This window comes from Dermacentor silvarum, chromosome 1 (genome assembly GCF_013339745.2).
Source record: "Dermacentor silvarum isolate Dsil-2018 chromosome 1, BIME_Dsil_1.4, whole genome shotgun sequence".
Classification (NCBI taxonomy): domain Eukaryota; kingdom Metazoa; phylum Arthropoda; class Arachnida; order Ixodida; family Ixodidae; genus Dermacentor; species Dermacentor silvarum.
In genome coordinates, this window is record NC_051154.1 from 433,640,125 (window position 1) to 433,647,124 (window position 7,000).

The 7,000-nt window shown below is 48.6% G+C and overlaps 1 non-coding gene across 1 annotated transcript; it reads left to right on the forward strand.

Annotated features, from left to right (window-relative positions):
• The first annotated feature begins 5,929 nt into the window (after positions 1-5,929).
• Trnas-aga (transfer RNA serine (anticodon AGA)) lies at positions 5,930-6,011 on the forward strand. The gene has a single exon. It is a non-coding gene; the product is annotated as a tRNA-Ser (tRNA).
• The last annotated feature ends 989 nt before the right edge of the window (positions 6,012-7,000 follow it).

Here is a 7,000-nt window from a genome sequence, read left to right on the forward strand (position 1 = left end):
CACGTATCGTCACTGGCGAGTGATGGTCTCGGCCGAATAGGTTTTGGTCAGATCCACCAGTAACGACATGTTAGTGAGCCGCGCCCCGATGTCGAGCACCTTCTAGGAGGCCGGGGCCACCAACTTGAAGTTGCGGCTGGGACGCATGACGAACCGCATCACGTTCTGCAGCAGGGACAGGTTACTTGCCACGGGTCCCGTATTTCGAATGTATTCAGCTCGCAGTCCCCGCACTCCCGTGTAGTGAGGATGTTTACGAGCCGCAAGATGCCGTCGCTGCTAAGGTACACCTGGCTGAATGATAGCTTTTTCAGTGTCACGTTGCCCTCAATCGCTTTCGTGATGTCGTCAGCAGCTGTCTGGGAACCAGACAGCTGCTGACGTGAATTTCGGCGAGCGTTGCCATGTGCGAAACAACAGGTACGAGAGATAACTGGAGACGGGGTGGCAGTCGGCCTCTGCACTTTCGCGCTGACGCTCAGCACCCTGGAAAAGTCCCAGGGGTCCACCTGGTTTAATTCGGGGTTCGTACACCTCGTACGTCTTCAGCGGCGCGCACCGATCAGCGACGGCGGTGAACAACGCTGCGAGTCCGTGCGTCTTCCCGTACGTGCAACGCCCGCGGCGGCTTACCACGAGCTCATCGATCACTGCACTGCATGACACCAGGTCGGCCAGCACATAGCAGGAGTGGACGTGAATTTTGCGCAGGCCATGGTGCGCGGCGCCGCAGCGTGTGAGCGTGTCAGCCTCGAGCACGTCGATACAGTTCTCGAGGAAGACGAGCGTGCACTTGGCGTCACAAATGACGAACAACTCCCAGAGCATGTGCACGCCAACGCTGGAGAAGTACGCGCTCACGATCTCCAGCCTGTAGAGTGGGGTCGACGTGGAGTGGAGCGCGTCTGTCAGTTGCCTGGGAAGGCAGTCGAGGAGCTGGTAGTAACAGATCTGGCCGTGCCTCAGGTTACCATTCTGCTCAATGCCATCACGGAAGAATAGGTGGTTTTGCGAGATGCTCGAACTGCACAGCTCCAGGCGCTCAATTGAGGAGTGTTCCATGAGCAGCCTGTGGACAAACACAAACGAGTACCTGCGTTGTTTTTTGCACGGGACGGGAACCACGCGTCCGCGCAGGCAAGCCAGGGCCAGCTGTCCTGGTCTCAGTTCACGTAGCTCGATGTTGACGATCTAGCGGAATCTGTTCCATCCGGACTGCTCTGCACGGAGGAAGCAGCAGTCGGCCACGCTGGCCACGCATAAGCTGTTGTGATCCACCCGACAAGGGTTCAAGGTGCTCACAAAGTGGCGAAGGTTGGACAAGGCCTGGTTGACCGACAGGCACAGGCTCGGATAGCTGATGACCAGGTACGGGGCGTACTCGCGCAGGCGGCCACTCCATGGCTTCATCTCGTAGACCTGTAAACAAGCACCAGTTCTACTCGTACGCCTCTCGTGACATTGCACAGCGACAATGCCCGGTTTCTGTTGTCCGGGCTTCAAGTGCGCATAGCAAGTAGCATGTTCACGGGCCATAACATTTTGTGCATCCGAGCACATAATTACGCGCGTTGGCATCAGTCGATCGCGGAGATGTCAAAGGAGCCTTCTTTGAAAGCCCAATCGAACACGATGTACGCTTGTAAGTCAAGAAGCCTCGTGTCGACTAGCTGATGCAAAGAAAAATATGGTACCCGAACACATTGACTCTCCGCCTCTTCACCATTTGCCTCTTTGAAGAATCTTCATCGCCAAGTATCACTCAAAAATTGCTTATGAATTAAGTATTCATTTCATCTTTAGATAAAGCTCACGTTGGTACAATTTCTTTCCTAGATAAAACAGACAGTCGCGTGGTTATCTTTGTGACAGCATAATGTGCAGATTGTGTGCCTTAAATACTATATTTAACAGCAATGAGGAATTGCGATGAAAGCTACCGCTGGCGTCAGCCAATCAGGAGCGTTGTCTATTCCTTCTCGGGGAAGTATCGAGTGACAAAAAACGCCTCACAGCCTCCACTCCGCTGCAAGGTAATTGGGAAACTTAGTTTAGGACGTCAGAAACATTCTTATTTTGGCACGCACGATGTAAGCATCACTTTCTATAAGAAAATATTAGCTGCGTTTGTCTTTAAACCTGAACTTAACAAAGAGTGTAGACCAGTTCGTAAAGACGGCGGCTGATGTACCATCTGTGAATATTCGTAGTGCATAGGAGAAGCGTCCCACCTCGTTACGTGTAGCACCTCGCTCCATGCGTAGCGGTGTATTGCACATTCACGTGCACAAGCTGTATAGGAAGGGCAACACACAAAGAAATTATGACTCTATAAGTGGTATAGTTCTGTTTTTCGCCCATGTCGTGCGGTGACGTGTATTGACTATCGTGTAAGCCGTGGCAATTCTTAAGTACTGTCAGCAGCAATTCAAACGCAAACAAATCGACACCGCCTAGGCTGCGTTACTGCGTTTGCGGCTTTGCATGTAGTTGTAAAATAGACCTAATTGTAACAGTGGCATCTGGGTACGCAGAATTCTAAAAGTCCGGTTACGGAACAGTTGGTTGTAACCCTCCCTGGTGATTCCAAATAACAAGTGTTCCGATAAGGTTGTTCTTGTTCGCGTTTCAATTCATACTGACGGGACATTGAGGTTAACCACGAGTTAGAATTTGGCGGCAACGTCTCCTTCACCTGGGACGATGATAATGCTGCTAGTGTCGGAATGCGACTGCCTCGGGCGAGAATCGAACGCATAACTGCGTGCTCAGCAACAGAGCGTCCTGTAGTACTGAGTCACTGCGGCGCACGACAACGGTTTCCTTCATCGCAGCCAGCGACGAAGCTGAGAGTAAGGAATGGGCCTCACGCTTTGTTTGGAGCGTCGCCGTCGCCTCAGGTCCATCGGCATCATTGACCACGGAGCTCGATCGCCTCCAGGTGCGGGCGTAGTGCTGGGCGAAATCCCCGGAACAGAACCGAACAGAACGCTGCGTCGTGCCTCTCGTGGTTCAGCGAGCATCTGCGCGATTTCATGGGCACGCCTTGCTCGTGGCACGCTCTCGCGGGGTTGCTTCACGAGGCGCGAGAATTTAACCCGTTCTCGAGACTGCCGACGCTGCATGGTTCTTTGTGGCAAGTTCTAATCGGCATAATGAAATAGAATCGAAGTACCGCTAGGTCTAGCCGTGTGCGTGTGGATTATGTCTTGTGTGAAATGGCAGACTGACTTGCCAAAGCTTCCCTGGATGGCCCGGCAGTAACCCTTTGCTGGTTACGGCGTACGTCTCTTATCAATGCACATAAACCTATGTCTTAATCAAGGTTCTAAAAAATCCTACATTATTGAATTCTGATATCCAGCATCTGTAGTTCTCCTGGAATTATCAATGGCGTCAACCAAGGCGCTATGAAGTTGCACCTAAAAGATTGCGATGCCGCATTCTGCAGTAAAATTTTATTTTCATGGGGCTGGTCTGATGCAGTCCCTTCTCTGTTATTTCTATAAGGAACTAGAGGCAATTGATGATTTCGTTTTGTTATTTTGTCGATTATGTCGATCTTCCCCACAAAGAAAAGGACTTATTTAGGCTCGGTTTCACCAACTCGGACTCTTATTGGCTTCCCCTGTTATACTATCCGTCGGGGCCTCGGCTCTAGGCTTCAGCGACAGAGATGTTTGCCTTGCAACGTGGAGTTTCAATGACAACTCAAAGTGTAATATATGACGCTTATTTTTTTGAGATTGTCATGCAAATTCGGAGTTTTATTTCATTCATTGTCGAGAGAATTCTGCACGATTTGTCTTCTTTTTCTTTTTATTAAATCTTTTATTACTTTCCATTTATTATTTTATTATAATTCGCCTAAAATTTACTGCCCGATTCTTTAACCATCTGTGTTTGGGGCGTGCGCCATAATATGGAAATCATCATCAAGCCGTGCACTCGAAAACGCGTGGTTTGAAAATTTCCTTTAGGAGAATAGTTACTGGGTAAGTTTTGCTTCATAATTAACAGCCAAATGAACGGAGATGGAGGAGGTAAACCAAAAGTTGTGGTAGCTGGAAGTGACATTATAAATGTGTAGCCGTTTCGCCCGCAAGAAGCATTCATAGCGATATCAAAGTTAAAACAGGTACATGAACTAGGTTTGTATTTTTATCAGCCGTGCAAATTGCAGTAAATATTGGATTACTAAATAAACAAGCACGGTGTCACACGCGCACAGACAAACGTGAACTTATGTCACTCGCAATAATTGTTCACGTGTTCTACAATGGCGACTCTGGCTAGAGTGGTCATATAATGAAATTTTCATGTTTTCCTCTTGTGGTTATGGGACCTCGCGGAAAAGTGGCAGGTCACGTGTACGAGCGACATCAGCGCAAGCAAGCAAAATAAAAGGGGCAAGTTGCAACTGATTTTGTACAAAGCAGTGACTACTTGTGCCCCTTGCAGCAGCAGTCGTGACCGAGCTGAGCAAAACTGCTGCGTTATGGCAAGGGCAGTCTCCACACCTTTCTTGTCAGCACAGAAGAAGGCTATGTCATCTGCATAGGCAAGTACCCGGATCTCATTGGATAACAATCTGATCCCATGAAAGGTATGATCCTTCAAAATTCGTTTTGCTCAGCTTCTGGTGCAACTGTGAACTTTGAGAAGAGTTCCGGATTTTGGTTCGGTCAATGGTGTACAATGCCAACTCACTTCGCAGGTATTCAGTGGAGGCAAGACTTTAGGTACTTAGGTGTACCCCTCTCTCAATATCGCAATAGTAATCCTCACTGGTCAACGGAAGTTGCAGAAGTACAACATAAGGTTAACAACTGGCAGGGGCGGCAGTTGTCCATATTTAGCCGAGCTGAAGCTTGCAATCTGTTTCTAGCAGCTCGACTTATGTATGTCCTGCAGGTATTACACTGCTCGCGACTTAGGTTGCAAGCTTTCCATCGTGTGTTTGCTACCTATGTATGGAGCTCACGTGTGGAGGCCATGCGGCGTGATAACATTTTTTCATCCTCTTGAGAGGGGTGGTCTTGGCCTAGTTCACCTTTTTGTTAGGCAACTTGTCTCCCGGGTATTCTTCTTACGTGATGTAAACAGTCCTTTTCTAAGAGAGATGTTACAACTTCGATTAATGAATTACCTTCCAGAAATAGCTGTGTCGCCATCTGGCAGTGATGCACCACCTGCTCCTTGGGGCTTCTTGAAAGAGGTTGTTGAAGGCTTTCACTTTCTTAAAGCTCGCTTTAGCTTGGATTATATTTTCACTGCATCCCGTAAAGAAATTTCTGCTGCACTGATAGATACATTGTTTCCTGTTCCCCATTATCGTGCGCCTTATTTGGAATGTTGCTACTTAGATGTACTCAAGCGTGTCCGTCGAATGATCATTCCTCCAGGGATCAAAACTTTTTTCTTTAACTTACATTCGGCAACCCTTCCTGTCAAAACCTGGTTAGAAAAAAGGGGCTGTTTCGTGCCGCGGTCTACAAATTGCCGTTTGTGTCCACATGCTGAAACGATTGATCACTGTTTTGTCGATTGTAGGGATGCCGTGTTCTTCTGGGACATTCTCCAAAGAACACTTAAAAAAGACTTAGACATCACACCATACACAATTCATTTCTTACCTTTTAAAGATCCCTGTGACCCACCATATGACGTGTTCGTAGTACTTGGTCTACATAGTCTTTGGCGCAGTAGAATGTGTGACAGGCACGCCGAACCACCACGAAGCACTCGGTCGTCTTTTTGGGAATCTGCTGCCTACGTTCGTAGTGTGTACGCTGCTCAAGAAACAGCGCCGGACTGGATGCCTTTATTGGACGCGTGCACATGCTTGCCTGACTTTTGAATATGTACCTGTAGCGCCTTGTTTCTTGTGTTGCTGGAGAGTCTGCTCCCATGTAATGAAGAAAAAAAAGTCGTCGTGGCCGAGCGGTTAAGGTGATGGACTAGAAGTCCATTGGGGTCTCCCCGCACAGGTTCGAATCCTGTCGACTGCGTGTTTTTCTTTCATTTTTTAATGAACCAGCATGCCTTTATTCTGCATTTTTGCAGGTGAAGCCAATCTCTTCCATTTAGTTCTATCTTTCACATTACATAATGATAAAAATAAATACTCCGGCATAACCCATCTCAAAATGACTGTCGACGTTAATGCGACTAGAATTCAAGCAATGTAACGGCATACCTCACTGCTGAAGCCACCTATATTTAGAATGTGTAGGGGTCATTTTGAGATTTCCATTACTTAGACTATATGCGACATATACTGTCTCTCTAGGAAGGAACAATCTTGCTGTGACTCGCTTGCCAGGGTCGGCCATGACCATGGCGACGGCTGTAGACTGACGACACAGCGACTGTCTGTAGAACGCCAGCTCCTGATAACAGTCCCAAAGTGAGTGTGTGATTCCCGATTGCTATGGACTTCAGTGTTATGCTGAGTATAGCACTGGAATCAGCCCATTCCAGATGTCCCTGTGCTTTGACCAGAGGCGAGATACGTCCAGCACTTATAAACGGCCTCGACCACCGCAAACCAGAGCGTTCGGGTACCCCATGTCACATGTGCGCGCTCTCTCCTGATAAGAGAAGTGTGGGAGCCGTGATAACGAGAAACGTCGTTGCATTCCTTCGACCGTCGTGTCGCGGCTCGCCACAACCGGTTACGACGCCGGATCCTGGAACCTTGCGCTTAGAGAGTGACGTTTCGATGTGGTTGGTGACGGAGTGCTGACTGGCAATGGGCGGCAGGAGATTAGGTGGTCGGGCAGACACGAGGTGCCACTTTTGCAGGCAGTCGGTCATTAACGGCGCAGTAATGAGAACCGCAAAGCTAGCGAGCTCAAGGCATGTACTCAAACAAGCGCCCCTCTTGTGCTTCACGTGCTAAGAACTTGTTTTGCTTCACGTGGTAAGCGCTCTTTAGCTTCACGCAAAAAACGCGTCTATTTTGCTCCATGTTCTCAGCGCTCCTCTTTCGCTTGAT